Genomic DNA, 17,911 nt, shown 5'->3' on the forward strand with positions numbered 1-17,911 from the left:
TGTCCGGGATGTTTTACCTCTTAGATATACCACAGGGTAATGAAGTTTGTCAACCTGAGCTGTGAGAATACTGTAGAGTGATGAGGACATCGTCAAGCTTCCCACTAATGGGTTCTGTATCTACGGCATGTTAACATGTTCTCTTCCAGAGTGATTGAAGTTACCTTTACATCGCGTTTACCATCTTGAAAAACACACACATGTAATGGAAATAACGAGGACATTATCGTGCAAAAAGAAAAGATATAATTAACTTACTAATATATTATTAGGAAATACGATATGTGTAGGAATTTAGGAAAATATATGACAAGGTAGCAAAGTATGGATGGACAAACAATACAAGGTAGCAAAGTTATGGATGAACAAACAGTACTAGGTAGCAAAGTTATGGATGAACAAACTACTAAGTAGCAAAGTTATGGATGAACAAACAGTACTAGGTAGCAAAGTTATGGATGAACAAACAGTACTAGGTAGCAAAGTTATGGATGAACAAACTACTAAGTAGCAAAGTTATGGATGAACAAACAGTACTAGGTAGCAAAGTTATGGATGAACAAACTACTAAGTAGCTGAACAAACAGTAAGTAGCAAAGTTATGGATGAACAAACAGTACTAGGTAGCAAAGTTATGGATGAACAAGCTACTAAGTAGCAAAGTTATGGATGAACAAACAGTACAAAGTTATGGATGAACAAACTACTAAGTAGCAAAGTTATGGATGAACAAACAGTACTAGGTAGCAAAGTTATGGATGAACAAACAGTACTATGATGAACAAACTACTAAGTAGCAAAGTTATGGATGAACAAACAGTACTAGGTAGCAAAGTTATGGATGAACAAACTACTAAGTAGCAAAGTTATGGATGAACAAACAGTACTAGGTAGCAAAGTTATGGATGAACAAACAGTACTAGGTAGCAAAGTTATGGATGAACAAACAGTACTAGGTAGCAAAGTTATGGATGAACAAACTACTAAGTAGCAAAGTTATGGATGAACAAACAGTACTAGGTAGCAAAGTTATGGATGAACAAACTACTAAGCAAAGTTATGGATGAACAAACAGTACTAGGTAGCAAAGTTATGGATGAACAAACAGTACTAGGTAGCAAAGTTATGGATGAACAAACAGTACTAGGTAGCAAAGTTATGGATGAACAAACAGTACTAGGTAGCAAAGTTATGGATGGACAAACAATACAAGTTAACAAAGCATGCATGGCTGAACAATACAATGACGTAACATATCAGACCACAACTTTCGTGTCAATAGCCTCGCCAGCATTTAACATAAGGGTGGTGGGAAGCAATCTTTATATTTCCCCTCATCAGTGACTGTGCCACAGTACCCCATTAAAGCTTGCACCTTAGCAGCCCATCAACGTCTGCGCCCCACCACCCATCAAAGCTTATACATCAATCCCATCATTGCATGCGCCCCTCTTCCCCATCAAATCGTGCTCCTCTTCACCCCAGGATATTGCAAAACCGGGTTATGATTTTAATGACAAATAGTTATATGTTTTTACAGCAGTTTTAGGGTGGCTTAGTTGAAAATACCCGTGACTCAGTTGATAGCGAGCAGAACTCACATACTGTGCTCCCGTGGATCGATCACCGGCACAGGTGGAAACGTTGGGCATGTTAATTTACACATCACGCTGTTCACCTAGGTGGGTACCTGGGTGTTAGTCGACTTGTGGGTCGCATCCTGGGGACAGGATTAAAAGGACCCCACTGGAAATGAGACACAGTCCCCAATGACGCTCAGGTTTTATTGAGCGATCTTAGGTGGCTAGCATTAACTGGGTTAAAAAATCTTACCTTAACCTTCAACATTTATCTGTAATATGCAGAACAACATAGTGACAAATTTTGCAGAAAGTTATTAAGTTATTCACTATTTCTTGTGCAATGAAGAATGTTGAGCAGAATATGCACAGAGGTGTATAGCTCTGTGTATATACCTGGAGTCTACCTGGAGGGCATTCCGGGGATCAGCGCCACCGCGGCCCGGTCCACGACCAGGCCTCCCGGTGGATCAGGGCCTGATCAACGAGGCTGTTACTGCTGGCCGCACGCAATCCAACGTACGAACCACAGCCCGGCTGATCCGGCACCGTCTTTAGGTATCTGTCCAGCTCCCTCTTGAAGACAACCAGGGGACTTCCCGTAATGCCCCTTATTGCTGGTGGGATACTGTTGAACAGTCTTGGGCCTCGGACACTTATTGGGTTTTCCCGTAGTGTACCAGTGACGCCCCTACTTTTCACTGGGGGTATGTTGCATCGCCTGCCAAGTCTTTTGCTTTCGTATGGAGTGATTGCTGTGTGCATATTAGGGACCAGTCCCTCCAGAATATTCCAGGTGTAGATTATGATATATATATCTCTCACCTGCGCTCTAGTGAGTACAAGTCAAGTGCTTCCAGACGCTCTCAGTGGTTAAGGTGTTTGATGGAACTTATATGTGTAGTGAAGGTTCTCTGTACATTCTCTAGTTATGCAATTTCACCTGCCTTGAATGGGGATGTTAATGTACAGTAGTATTCCAGCCTAGAGAGAATAAGTGATTTAAAAAGGATCATCATTGGCTTAGCATCTCTTGTCCTGAATGTTCTCATTATCCATCCTATCAGTTTCCTAGCAGATGTGATAGTGGCATTGTTGTAGTCCTTGAAAGTGAGGTCTTCGGACATTACGCTTAGAATCTGCTTTAAACCCTATATTAGTGGTAAGTGTCCTTGACTAATGGTGTGCAGGTGACGTGCAGCCTCACGTATTGATTATCCTACTCTCAGTAAGTTTATTTAGGCACAGGTACACATAGGTACAATTATCATACAAAGTCCAAAAAAAATCGAAGTTATTTAAAGGATTCTCGATCATTAGAGCTATTAACCCCATTCCTTGATTCGTACCTGATTACCTCCATTCCCCAACCTCCATTCCCCAACACTTAATGAACCCCTATGAGCTTACCGCTGCCCCATGAATATATAATATATAATTGATTAGCGCAGTGTGTGGCGCGGAGAGGCGAGGTTGTAGTGCTCCACGTGTCCTCGTCGCACATAATAACAATTGACATAACCAGAAGAGGAAAAATACGTTGTAAATATTCATGTTTTTGTATCAAGACAGGAAATCCTGGGAACAGGTGGTGGACACACGCAAAGAACGTGAATTGTGGTGTGTGAAGCATGATAGTCACAGGTGAGATAGCACAGTGGTGTGAACATTGAGGTAGTGGTGAGGTGTGTGTGTGTGGTGGGACAGTAGCAGTGGGAACCTCGACCACGGACAGTCACAACTAAGAGTGTGTACAGTACATGAGCCAGCCACCTCTCTCTCCCACCCTCAACTATACTATTAACGCCTGCCATGCCTCTCACCTGCAAACGTTCATTAGTGATCAACAAGTGGCTAATCTTACTTGGAAAAATATTAGAGGTGCTGGTATGAGCCATGCATCTAATGCAGTGATACAAAAAATCTGTGGTTTACGTTTGTGTGACTACATAAAACGAATATGATGGATTTTACCGTTTTTTTCAATATCAGTGATTCATTGAAGAAAATGTAGTAAAATTATTATTTAATAATATGTCTTAGTAATTACGAAGGACTGAGGACATGGGCGAGACAAGTTTTCAGTTAAGTGAACAATATCAACGAGTTGTATCGTGTGTGTTATGTACTGTAATAGTGTACTTAGCAACTGGTGCATACAAGTCTTCCCTATCATCAGTCGTTGTCGTTTTCTGTGAATGTTGGTTCTTCGTGGTTTTCTGTGAAGCTCAGGGTAGACTGGTGGATCCTCCCTCCCGGGCTTCCATGTGGAGGTTTGGCTTCAAAAACCCAGTAGAATTCGGGTTAGTTTCTCAAAATAAGGTTTTTGTTCATGCATTTTAATACTAATAGCACATCAATTATTAGTAAATAGGGTACAGTATAAGTTGATTTACCGCAAGCAACAATTTTTTTTATATATTTTCCAGTTTTTCCTGCACTGATTTGGCATCAGTTGCTTTAATCTACCAGGTTTAGCAGAGTCAATTTTGTGCAGTGTTAATACTTTTCTGTTTTACAGGTTACAGGATGAACACAAAATTGGAAATTTATGCCGCACCTTGTGTCCCAGTGTATCATATATATATATATATATATATATATATATATATATATATATATATATATATATATATATATATATATATATATATATATATATATATATATATATATATATATATATATATATATATATATATATATATATATATATATATATATATATATATATATATATATATATATATATATATATATATATATATATATATATATATATATATATATATATATATATATATATATATATATATATATATATATATATATATACACATATATATTATATATATATATATATATATATATATATATATATATATATATATACGTGTGTGTGTGTGTGTGTACTCACCTAGTTGTACTCACCTAGTTGAGGTTGTGGGGGTCGAGTCCGAGCTCCTGGCCCCGCCTCTTCACTGATCGCTACTAGGTCACTCTCTCTCTGAACCGTGAACTTTATCATACCTCTGCTTAAAGCTATGTATGGATCCTGCCTCCACTACATCGCTTCCCAAACTATTCCAATTACTGACTACTCTGTGGCTGAAGAAATACTTCCTAACATCCCTGTGATTCATCTGTGTCTTCAACTTCCAACTGTGTCCCCTTGTTACTGTGTCCAATCTCTGGAACATCCTGTCTTTGTCCACCTTCTAAATTCCTCTCAGTATTTTGTATGTCGTTATCATGTCCCCCCTATCTCTCCTGTCCTCCAGTGTCGTCAGGTTGATTTCCCTTAACCTCTCCTCGTAGGACATACCTCTTAGCTCTGGGACTAGTCTTGTTGCAAACCTTTGCACTTTCTCTAGTTTCTTTACGTGCTTGGCTAGGTGTGGGTTCCAAACTGATGCCGCATACTCCAATATGGGCCTAACGTACACGGTGTACAGGGTCCTGAACGATTCCTTATTAAGATGTCGGAATGCTGTTCTGAGGTTTGCTAGGCGCCCATATGCTGCAGCAGTTATTTGATTGATGTGCGCTTCAGGAGATGTGCCTGGTGTTATACTCACCCCAAGATCTTTTTCCTTGAGTGAGGTTTGTAGTCTCTGGCCCCCTAGACTGTACTCAGTCTGCGGTCTTCTTTGCCCTTCCCCAATCTTCATGACTTTGCACTTGGTGGGATTGAAATCCAGGAGCCAATTGCTGGACCAGGTCTGCAGCCTGTCCAAATCCCTTTGTAGTTCTGCCTGGTCTTCGATCGAGTGAATTCTTCTCATCAACTTCACGTCATCTGCAAACAGGGACACCTCAGAGTCTATTCCTTCCGTCATGTCGTTCATAAATACCAGAAACAGCACTGGTCCTAGGACTGACCCCTGTGGGACCCCGCTGGTCACAGGTGCCCACTCTGACACCCTCGCCACGTACCATGACTCGCTGCTGTCTTCCTGACAAGTATTCTCTGATCCATTGTAGTGCCTTCCCTGTTATCCCTGCTTGGTCCTCCAGTTTTTGCACCAATCTCTTGTGTGGAACTGTCAAACGCCTTCTTGCAGTCCAAGAATATGCAATCCACCCACCCCTCTCTCTCTCTTGTCTTACTGCTGTCACCATGTCATAGAACTCCAGTAGGTTTGTGACACAGGATTTCCCGTCCCTGAAACCATGTTGGCTGCTGTTGATGAGATCATTCCTTTCTAGGTGTTCCACCACTCTTCTCCTGATAATCTTCTCCATGATTTTGCATACTATACATGTCAGTGACACTGGTCTGTAGTTTAATGCTTCATGTCTGTCTCCTTTTTTAAAGATTGGGACTACATTTGCTGTCTTCCATGCCTCAGGCAATCTCCCTGTTTCGATAGATGTATTGAATATTGTTGTTAGGGGTACACATAGCGCCTCTGCTCCCTCTCTCAATACCCATGGGGAGATGTTATCTGGCCCCATTGCCTTTGAGGTATCTAGCTCACTCAGAAGCCTCTTCACTTCTTCCTCGGTTGTGTGCACTGTGTCCAGCACATGGTGGTGTGCCCCACCTCTCCGTCTTTCTGGAGCCCCTTCTGTCTCCTCTGTGAACACTTCTTTGAATCTCTTGTTGAGTTCCTCACATACTTCACGTTCATTTCTTGTTGTCTCTCCTCCTTCCTTCCTTAGCCTGATTACCTGGTCCTTGACTGTTGTTTTTCTCCTGATGTGGCTGTACAACAGTTTCGGGTCAGATTTGGCTTTCGCTGCTATGTCATTTTCATATTGTCTCTGGGCCTCCCTTCTTATCTGTGCATATTCGTTTCTGGCTCTACGACTGCTCTCCTTGTTCTCCTGGGTCCTTTGCCTTCTATATTTCTTCCATTCCCTAGCACACTTGGTTTTTGCCTCCCTGCACCTTTGGGTGAACCATGGGCTCATCCTGGCTTTTTCATTATTCCTGTTACCCTTGGGTACAAACCTCTCCTCAGCCTCCTTGCATTTTGTTGCTACATATTCCATCATCCCATTAACTGGCTTCCCTGCCAGTTCTCTGTCCCACTGAACCCCGTTCAGGAAGTTCCTCATTCCTGTGTAGTCCCCTTTCTTGTAGTTTGGCTTCATTCGTCCTGGCCTTCCTGCTTCTCCCTCCACTTGTAGCTCTACTGTGTATTCGAAGCTTAAAACCACATGGTCACTGGCCCCAAGGGGTCTTTCATATGTGATGTCCTCGATATCTGCACTACTCAAGGTGAATACTAAGTCTAGCCTTGCTGGTTCATCCTCTCCTCTCTCTCTTGTAGTGTCCCTTACGTGTTGGTACATGAAGTTTTCCAGTACCACCTCCATCATCTTAGCCCTCCATGTATCTTGGCCCCCATGCAGGTCCAAGTTCTCCCAATCGATCTCCTTGTGGTTAAAGTCACCCATGATCAGGAGCTTTGCCCTGCATGCATGAGCTCTTCTGGCCACTCTAGCCAGTGTGTCAACCATCGCTCTATTGCTCTCGTCGTACTCTTGCCTTGGCCTCCTGCTGTTCTGTGGTGGGTTATACATCACTGCTATTACCACCTTGGGACCTCCAGAGTGAAGTGTTCCCGCTATGTAATCACTTTCTTCTCCGCTGTCTCCTCTCTCCAGCTCATCAAAATTCCAGCGATTTTTGATCAGCAATGCCACTCCTCCACCCCCCCTGTTCCCTCTGTCTTTCCTCAGGATTTGGTATCCCATTGGAAAGATGGCATCTGTTATCATACCTGTAAGCTTGGTTTCTGTGAGAGCTATGATGTCCGGTGATGCCTCTTTGACTCTTTCATGCCACTCCTCCCACTTATTTGTTATACCATCAGCGTTTGTGTACCATACCTTCAGTTTCCTTTCCAACACTGTGGTTTGAGGGGCCTGTGAGGGTGGGAGACCTGGTGGCATACTGTGGGATTCTATATATATATATATATATATATATATATATATATATATATATATATATATATATATATATATATATATATATATATATATATATATATATATATATGTGTGTGTGTGTGTATGTGTGTGTGTGTGTGTGTGTGTGTGTGTGTGTGTGTGTGTGTGTGTGTGTGTACTTACCTAGTTGAGGTTGCAGGGGTCGAGTCCAAGCTCCTGGCGGGTGTGTGTGTGTGTCGTGCCAAATAGATGAAATTGGTCACGTAGCAAGAAATATAAAATTAAGTCCTTTCTAAAATGTTCTCTTATACGTTTAAAGGTATATTTTTTCATTTATGTTAATATAAAAATTAATGATTTTGTACCAAAAGAACCTTATTTTATATAAGTTTACAATAATTTAATAATAAACACAATGAAATATATTTTTTTCGTTAGGTTCGGATTGATTTTTTTGCGAGATTATTGCATACAAAAATTTTCGCCTGTCCTATTCGGCAAGAAGTGCATTGCTATTTAAGCCAAAATCGCAAGTTTTAGAGAGAGAAAGATTAATACAAGGGTAAAAAAAAAAAAGCATCATCATGCCGTTTTGCAATATCTTATCGCGTCCTCAAAATTTGTTAGTTAAGAAGAGAATATTGGATCTAGACAAGGTCAAATAACAGTTGTTGGTATAATCCATGTGCAGATAAAATGTTAAAAATAGGTTGGTTGTCAAAACATGGAAGTTGTCAGTTAGTTTAATTATTGTTGTCTTCTTAATTTCTAATGCTTTGTATTTGAAATAATTTTTGAGTCATTAATGCCATCTCATTGTATTCTTAAAATTATGCTCGTCACTTAGCCGTTTTCTCAGATTTTCTAACTAAACTTTAAATTACTTAGTGTTCGATATTTAATGGAATCTTCTGTCGATCGCTAGCGCACTCAGCTCACACACTGAGGTCCGGGGATCTAATCCCTGGTATGGCTGGAAAACATTAGGACGTGTTTCCTTAAGACACCTGCTGTCCTTGTTCATCCATCAGTAAAACAGGTACCTGGGTGTTAGTAGACTGGTGTGGGTCGCATCCTGGGACAAAATTGATCTAATTTGCTCGAAATGCTCTGCATAACAAGCGGTTTTCTATATAGTAGTATGTTATTGATATCAGCTAGGACTGTATACCTTGTATATGTACTTGGAGAAATGAAGATCAATAGTATTATTATTATTATTATTATTATTATTATTATTATTGTTTTAATGATTAATTTGCTTCACTTTTGTTTTACTTTCCATTTCCAATATTCTCTTCACAATCTGTTTATATATATATATATATATATATATATATATATATATATATATATATATATATATATATATATATATATATATATATATATATATATATATATATATATATATATATATATTATATATATATGTATGTATGTATGTATGTATACGCATATTGAAAAATTACCAACTAATGGGGGTTATTACACACTAGACCTTTCATGTGTATCGCTTCATCAGTTACAGTAGTGGAGTCTCATAAGCTCGTGGATCTCTTTTATGACAGTAAACTACCACTGCTAATGGCACCATTTCTCAGGCTAATCGCCTAGTTGCAACTTTCTTGTATACATACAGACACAGAGGTATACAACATACATATATACATACATTTACATTCAGTACACACACACACACACATGCGTACTATATATACATACACACGCATATACAAAAGTACACATATGCACATGCATACATATTTTTATATTTTGCTGCATTATAATTGTATCTCCGCTCTGTACTGTTTCTTGTACGTGTATTGAGAAGAGAGCTGGGCTGGTAAGATACGGTGGATACCTTTCTTAAATCACACTATCGTAATTATTATAATACCTGATAAGCTGTTGGCGTGATGACTTGGCATGATTTAATGTGTTATCTTGTTTTTAAGGATATATACATTGAGAAGTGTATGTCTGTTTATATACACTGAGAGGTGTATCTTTATATACACTGAGAGGTGTATCTGTTTATATACACTGAGAGGTGTATCTCTATATACACTGAGAGGTGTATCTCTGTTTATATACACTGAGAGGTGTATATTTATATACACTGAGAGGTGTATCTGTTTATATACACTGAGAGGTGTATCTCTGTTTATATACACTGAGAAGTGTATCTATTTATATACACTGAGAGGTATATCTACTTATATACACTAAGAGCTTATTTTCTATTTCTGGGATTAAAATATTCCTGCCTGGTGGTGTACAGGTTTAATGTAGCCATAATGACTCGTGCAATCATAGACTTCAAAGCCAATAAACCAACCAGTAGATGGGTGGTCAGGGTTTGCTTTCTATGATGTTGATTATTCGTATTTATTTAAAAATAATCATTAAACCGGTTTGGGTCGTACAGCGCTGGTTTATATTGATGCGTATATTAAATATTTACATGGCGTGACATGTCTGAAAAGTTGTCGATCCCGTAGGTTTTCATGGTGTTAGGTGAAGCTTAGTTTTCATTCAAAATGTATAAATACAATTCCAGGTCCCACCGAGACTCGAACTCGGATTGTTGGATTCAGAGTCCAAAGTGCTAACCATTACACCATGGGACCACACGTCACCACCTTTAATACTGTGTAGATAAAGGGTGTTATGTTTGATAAACATATAATTTTATTATTGACCTACGCTGGAAGCTAACCAAAACAAAACAAAGTAGTATGGTATATTAAGGTTTACCTTTTCCCTTCCCAGGATGCGACTTGCAGCAACAGACCGTAGCCCCTGTGTACCTTTATACTGCTAGATCAATATGGGTGACATGTAAGGTGATTTGTCTATAGACTGCGACCCGCCCTGGAATCAGACTTAGGTTCTTTCGGATGTAAACCATATATTAGTTTTATAGTACATATAAGAAATAATTTTTGATATTGCATATAGCAGTTGTAGATATAGAAAAAAATATTTATGATGACTTAATAGTGAGGGGAAGAGGTACCTTGACGCTGGTGAAAAACCATGGGATATAACATCCTCTTCCTTCGATCAAACTTGATTCAAATCTGATTACCTCGAATTCCCCAGACACTCTATTGCCCCTACGGGATTAGCGCTTTCTCGAATGTGTTTATATCGGTTTGTTTCCATGTTATTTATCTCTTTCAGACACAAGTAGGTATCAGTCTTACCGTAGCATACATATGCTGGCGTTTCCATCAGACACATCTAATGGAAACACATCAGACACATTTTTTATCATAACATACATATACTGGCGATTCCAGCAGACACCAAAATCCCATGCCTCACCTGTGGAGGACCGACCCATTCTGCAAATAGTGCAAACCTCATTGTTTCATTTGTACCAGATGGTGGAGGCAAAAGGGACTGGGGTTGGATGGAGCACTGAAAGTGAATGTGAGTATACAGGAAGAGATACGTAAGGAAGAATAAGTGGCCCAACTAATTTGGATAATGTTGAAAGAGATTTATTGTCACATGCATAATCTATTCGAAGAGGACTCCTGGAGACCATTCTTTCGCCGCTAGTTTCAATTCCAATACCTTCCCTCATCCTCCCTCTGCTGCCCAGTCCTCTACCTCTGTTACCAAACAACTAATCGTCCGTGAATGTTCCTGGTCTTCGAAGTACTCATAATCCCATTTCACTCCTCTCGTCATCGTTTCCTTTTCTTATGGAGGCTTTATCAATGATTTCCCCATAGATTCAGATACCTCCATAGATTTTTATCCAAGACCTCGTATTCTCAAGCGCAGTAAAGCTCCTGAGAGTTTCCCCTAACGCCAGACTTTACTGCAGACATTAAGCAGGTCTAATCTACTTCCTCCAATACCCCCGTCTCAACTATTGCTTTTGAGACCTCCTCACAGCTCCCTTCACTTCTGGATGCAGCACTTTGCACATCAGCTGTTTCCCAGTCGTCTCAGCCTAAGTGCCTCCTAAACATCTCTCCCATTGCCGCCGGATCCAGACTTTATTGATCATTGGGGCACGATCCACCTCATTATAGACCTATCGTTTTTACCAGCTCCATTTGTAAAATTGCTGGAAGGTCTGGGTCACATAAAAAGTGGTATTTAGAGGCTCGGAATGATCTGCTCTACCATCAGTTTAGCTATAGGAGAACCTTACAACCATAAATCCCTTCGTCCAGGCATATATTATTAATGCCTTTTCTGATTGCAGATATGTCATAGATTATCTTTTTTAGAGATAAAGAAAACTGATGACATTACCTGGAGATATCATATATTAAGCCTATTTTTTTTTTTGATCTATGAGGTCCACTATCAGTTTAAATGGAGACATATATGGCACACTTTTGTGTTTGGATCAATAACCTTTTCCCGAACTTGATTAAGACGGAGTACCACAGGGACACGTACTCAGCGGTTAAGAAAATGTTAGCGCTGTTAAATGGATTCCGTTTTCCTTCGTGGAATTTGCTTGTCCTTGTATGTGGATTATTTCACAGTTGTTTATACTGGCACAACCAGGTATTGATCACCCTTTTACTAGACATTGTTTACTACTTCTGGTTGGTCAACGGCACATGGCTTTAAATTTTAGGTTTGAAAAACGAGTAGCGTAACAAGCGCTGGCATTCTTCATTCCTTGCTGTTCCTGTATGGTTCTTCCCTGAGCGTGTCGAAGTGTTCCCCTCCAGTGAAGTTCCTTGATGCCAGCAAGTGGCTCTTGATCCGAGGAATTAGACGTATGCTTCCTTAAACTGAAACTGAATTACTCGCATACCTCAGGCGCTGTATGACCCATACGGGTTTAGTGTTCCCCTATGAATGTAGTAGTAGTAATAATAATAATAATAATAATAATTGCTAAGGTGTTAAATTCCCTGGTTACCTCATTGATTTACGAAGACCATGGAAGGTTATTAGATACAACTTAAAAAAAATGCCTCATATTTCTTGGCGGATTCTTAAGCAGATTCCAGTTTCCTCTTCGTCTTAATTTAGCTTTAATCGTATCTAGACTATTCTCTGCTTCAGTAACTACTCTGCACTATATACCACTTACTTCCTTCCAGATTACTGATTAATCTCTAGTTGGGCATCATGTGAAAGATCTTTCTACAGTTTGAGAATATACAGTCTTCCCAGTCCTCTCTTTACTCTGGCCCAACACCTGACATTCTCTCATAAAGCACAAATTTTATGGTTCAGTATTTGCAGTCATTCAACCAAATGTGTATGTGTGTACTCACCTATATTGGGTTGTAGGGGTCGACTTACACTCCTGTGTGTGCGTGTGTGTGTGTACTCACCTAGTTAGTGTTAGTTACCATTTTGTCCTAGGCACATGTCGATTAGACACTAGGCCTGTTGTACATGCGTGTGTGCGTGTGTGTGTATGTGTGTGTATGTGTGTGTGTGTGGTGTGTGTGGTGTGTGGTGTGTGTGTGTGTGGTGTGTGTGTGGTGTGTGTGTGTGGTGTGTGTGTGGTGTGTGTGTGTGTGTGTGTGGTGTGTGTGTGTGGTGTGTGTGTGTGTGTGTGGTGTGTGTGTGTGGTGTGTGTGTGTGGTGTGTGTGTGTGGTGTGTGTGTGATGTGTGTGTGTGTGTGTGTGTGTGGTGTGTGTGTGGGGTGTATGTATGTGGGGTGTATGTGTGTGGGGTGTGTGTGGGGGGTGGGGTGTGTGTGTGTGGGGTGTGTGTGGGGGGTGGGGTGTGTGTGTGTGTGTGTGTCTGTGTGTGTGTGGTGTGTGTGTGGGGTGTGTGGGGTGTGTGTGTGTGGGGTGTGTGTGTGTGGGGTGTGTGTGTGTGTGGCGTGTGTGTGCGTGTCGGTTGTGTGTGTGTGTCGGGTGTGTGTGTGTGTCGGGTGTGTGTGTGTCGGGTGTGTGTGTGTCGGGTGTGTGTGTCGGGTGTGTGTGTGTCGGGTGTGTGTGTGTGTCGGGTGTGTGTGTGTGTCGGGTGTGTGTGTGTGTCGGGTGTGTGTGTGTGTCGGGTGTGTGTGTGTGTCGGGTGTGTGTGTGTCGGGTGTGTGTCGGGTGTGTGTGTGTGTGTCGGGTGTGTGTGTCGGGTGTGTGTGTGTCGGGTGTGTGTGTGTGTGTGTGTGTGTGTGTGTGTGCGTGTGCGTGTGGTGTGTGTGTGTGTGGTGTGTGGTGTGTGCTTGTGTTGTGTGCGTGTGGTGTGTGCGTGTGGTGTGTGCGTGTGGTGTGTGCGTGTGGTGTGTGCGTGTGGTGTGTGCGTGTGGTGTGTGCGTGTGGTGTGTGCGTGTGGTGTGTGCGTGTGTGCGTGTGGTGTGTGCGTGTGGTGTGTGCGTGTGGTGTGTGCGTGTGGTGTGTGCGTGTGGTGTGTGTGTGCGGTGTGCGGTGTGCGGTGTGTGCGGTGTGTGTGGTGTGTGTGTGTGGTGTGTGTGGTGTGTGTGTGAGGTGTGTGTGTGGTGTGTGTGTGTGTGTGTGTGGTGTGTGTGTGGTGTGTGTGTGTGGTGTGTGTGTGTGTGGTGTGTGTGTGGTGTGTGTGTGTGGTGTGTGTGTGTGGTGTGTGTGTGTGGTGTGTGTGTGTGGTGTGTGTGTGGTGTGTGTGTGGTGTGTGTGTGGTGTGTGTGTGGTGTGTGTGTGGTGTGTGTGTGGTGTGTGTGGTGTGTGTGTGGTGTGTGTGTGTGGTGTGTGTGTGTGGTGTGTGTGTGTGGTGTGTGTGTGGTGTGTGTGTGTGGTGTGTGTGTGGTGTGTGTGTGTGGTGTGTGTGTGTGTGGTGTGTGTGTGTGGTGTGTGTGTGTGGTGTGTGTGTGTGGTGTGTGTGTGTGGTGTGTGTGTGGTGTGTGTGTGTGGTGTGTGTGTGGTGTGTGTGTGGTGTGTGTGTGGTGTGTGTGTGGTGTGTGTGTGGTGTGTGTGTGGTGTGTGTGTGTGGTGTGTGTGTGTGGTGTGTGTGTGTGGTGTGTGTGTGTGGTGTGTGTGTGTGGTGTGTGTGTGGTGTGTGTGTGTGGTGTGTGTGTGGTGTGTGTGTGGTGTGTGTGTGGTGTGTGTGTGTGTGTGTGTGTGTGTGTGTGTGTGTGTGTATGTGTGTAGTATGTGTGTGGTGTGTATGTGTGTGTGTGTATTCACCTGTATGTAGTTGCAGGGATCGATTCACAGCTCTTGGCATACTAAAATTTCACAGTGCACACTCACATAAAAAAAAAAACACACAGTGAAAAGCCTGTATCAGCTAGTGGGCATAAAAGCAGCATAATGATACATATACACACGGTCACAAGTGTCACAATATAATTGTTCAAACAGTATCCAAAACAACATGGACAAAGAGGCAAATTACCAGTGAAAACAATATCTGAATTAAGTTTTACACAGGGAAATGGAAAACACTGAATAAATATATTTAACAGATATACCCGGGTGGGTAATGAAAATAGCGCTGTTTTGTTACATGCCAGTCCCAGGAAGAGTTACCCTTAGTGATTAACTCTTATTTTTGTCATTCAGTTTCTGTACGGTAATTTATCAAACAGTGGACTATGTTATTGTGGTGTTCAGCAGCCTAGTGCCTGATGAAGAACACAAAAATCAATTTTTTGTCTTAAATGAAGAAGAGATTTTTTGAATTTTGTGAAAATTTACTGTGGTTTATCATGTGTGTACAGTGGATTATGACTAGAGTTTGCAATGCGATGCATTGACTACTGCTGTCGTCATTGATGGTACCACTTGACAACATTGGTGCTCATGCTATCACTAACACCCCTGCTGCTGACGTCTCCTCGCTGACTGCTTCGCTGCTGCTAACGCAACCGATTCCTACGCTTATGCCTAGTGATACTATGGTCTCTGACCTAGACCGTATTATGGAATGCTTCAGACTACAATACATGAACTTAGGCCATCACTGCTACTTCTGATGCTGTTAGTGCGGCAACAGCGGATGCTGGCGCTGCTGATCCCGCCGCTACCGCTTGCCTTGACACTGACGCTAACACCGCTGCCACTCACAACCACCGGTACAGCCGCCGCCTACTTGGTTTGACTTATTCTCTGACTTAGAAAATTATAGATGTGGTTTGAACGACAACTGATGACCTTTAATTTAAGTAATGCGCATGATCTAAGTATTATAAGCTAAGTTACGGTAGTGACAGATGGTATTGATTGTTTTGGCATCAGCCAAAACTGGTATTGGTGGTACCTGTTATTAATGTTGACAAATAATTGTTAAGGCGCTTTCCTCGGTAGTACATTTTGCATTTATTTTTGTTGTCAGTAGCGTTGAGTGAACTGCCAGGCCAAACCTTCTTCAAATATCAAAACTCCTCATTTTTACAAACTTAATTCTCGATAGAGAATCATGTAACGATTTTTTTATTACCCTTTTCATTTCATATCGCCTCCGTCAGCGATGATCGCGTAGACTGTGGAGGGTTCAAGAAACACTGGAGAAAGAACCTGGGTCAGTGTGGGGTGTGTGGAGACCCCTGGGACCTGCCTCGCCCACGACCACACGAGACCCGTGGCAGGTACGCCCGAGGTACCATCGTCAGGACCTACTCACAGGGACAGGTACGCCAAACCCCTTTTCCCCTGCTCACTCCACCACACAGGAACAGGTATGTCACTCCCTCCTCCCACCACAAACTACCACAGACTTGAGAATTCCCGTCTGTTTGCTTCTCTTCTGTTTGATGTTGACAGTATGCAATTGCGTACCTGATTATTAAGTATTTTGAAGCATAACCTGGATTAGCTGGCTTGCAGGAGGTGGAGTTTGTGTCTGAGCTGACGAGGGAAGGTAGCGGATGGATGGAGTACCGTGTGTGTCCCCGGGACTCTGTCTGGGTGGTCGAGGAGCCGGCCTGTTTCACACACACCCTCCAGGTCAGTCGCCAGGTCACACTGCAGATAAGTCACCATATTACACCTTAGAAGTCAGTCATCTGATTAAACCTTATAGGTGAGTCACCAGATTAAACCTTAGAGGTCAGTCACCAGATCACAACTTACAGGTGTGATCACAACTTACAGGCTAGTCACCAGATCACAACTTACAGGTCATACAGTAATAACAATCCCAGCCTTTTTTTCTAATGTGGAATACACCAGTGTCGAAAGTTTGAAGATGATCAGAGTAGCTTTCTCAAGTTAAAACACTAATTCCCAGAAAAAAAGGAATGCTCTCTATATAAAATTGACCATAAGGCTCCATGCACATACCAACAGTTGCATGAGCCTAACTAGTTATAGCTGAAAATTTGAAGCCGATCGGATCAGGCATTCTCAAGTTAGAAACCAGGGAAGAGGAAAAAATTATGCAATCGCTTTCAGATGTCTCTTTGTGGTGATGGAATGTATTTTGCTGTATGCAGCTGTAAATGTTTACGTATTAGGGTCTAAATTAGCGAAGCAGCGTTTCTGCCATGAACTGGTGTAGTTCTGCCATAAGGATTCTTTGTATATAAGAGATACAGGTACCGGGTAAGCATACTGCAAAGTATGTATTTATTATCTTGGTGGCCGGCGTCTCTCTTTTAATAATCGGGCCGTGCTGACAGTTAGGCATCATTTGACTGGTGTTTTTATCAAGGAGCACATAGAACTTGCTGGTCTGTTTATGTAGAAACACGTAGAGCTCACTGATATGTTTATCAAGGAATACGTGGAGCTCATTTCAGAGCTCTCTGAACCCTCGTCTTTAGTTCTGCAGCTCTCTAACAGAAAATAATACCTGTAATTATTAGGATTTGTCATATGAAGAGGAATTATTGTACGAAAAATAACCTCTTAATAATGATAATGATGATAATAATAATAATAATAATAATAATATCATTATTATATTTTACTCTCAGAAATATTCATATTTAAGAGACGAAACTTTAGACAACGTTACGGCCATTACTAGACATTTGTCAGTTTGCAGATTGTAACTTAATAATGTTCCCGTGACCTTGTTGAACAGTTGCTTGGTTGAATATGAACCCCGTTGACCAGAGACCTTGATAAAGGACAATAACTTGCAATTGCAGAATGCGTCTTCGTACCTAATATATTTTGAACAAAACACTCTGGTTCTTGCATCTAGAGTAGAGGCTGGCTCTATCACTGCTCTTTCTCTTCCCCAGGACGACAGTGGCAACGCTCAGTTCCCCGTCAACGTGACCAAGAAATTAGGTCGTGTCACACACACAATCACCTTGCCTGCAGATCTTTCATGTCAAGCTTGTGTCATCCAGGTAGGTCTTCTGCCTGAACAAATAAAATCTTCGCTATGACTTATCATTGTCAGTGTTCTCTGGAACTACCTGTGTTTTCTGGTATCACCAGTGTTCTTTGGTATTACCAGTGTTCTCTGATATCACCAGTGTTCTCTGGTATCACCAGTGTTCTCTGGTATCACCAGTGGTCTCTGGTATCACCAGTGGTCTCTGGTACCACCAATG

General features: G+C 41.7%; 1 protein-coding gene and 1 non-coding gene across 2 annotated transcripts in view; one reads left to right on the forward strand and one right to left on the reverse strand.

Annotated features, from left to right (window-relative positions):
- Positions 1–17,622, forward strand: part of LOC128690149 (glycine receptor subunit alpha-2-like) — a 303,369-nt gene extending 285,747 nt beyond the window's left edge. Inside the window, exons 10-11 of the transcript XR_011392685.1 lie at positions 15,872–16,349; positions 17,594–17,622. The gene's annotated coding sequence lies outside the window, so the exon portion shown is untranslated. The remainder of the gene's footprint in view (positions 1–15,871; positions 16,350–17,593) is intronic.
- Positions 10,046–10,117, reverse strand: TRNAQ-CUG (transfer RNA glutamine (anticodon CUG)). Its single transcript has one exon. It is a non-coding gene; the product is annotated as a tRNA-Gln (tRNA).
- Positions 17,623–17,911: the final 289 nt, after the last annotated feature.

The sequence above is a fragment of the Cherax quadricarinatus genome, chromosome 32 (genome assembly GCF_038502225.1).
Source record: "Cherax quadricarinatus isolate ZL_2023a chromosome 32, ASM3850222v1, whole genome shotgun sequence".
Taxonomy (NCBI): domain Eukaryota; kingdom Metazoa; phylum Arthropoda; class Malacostraca; order Decapoda; family Parastacidae; genus Cherax; species Cherax quadricarinatus.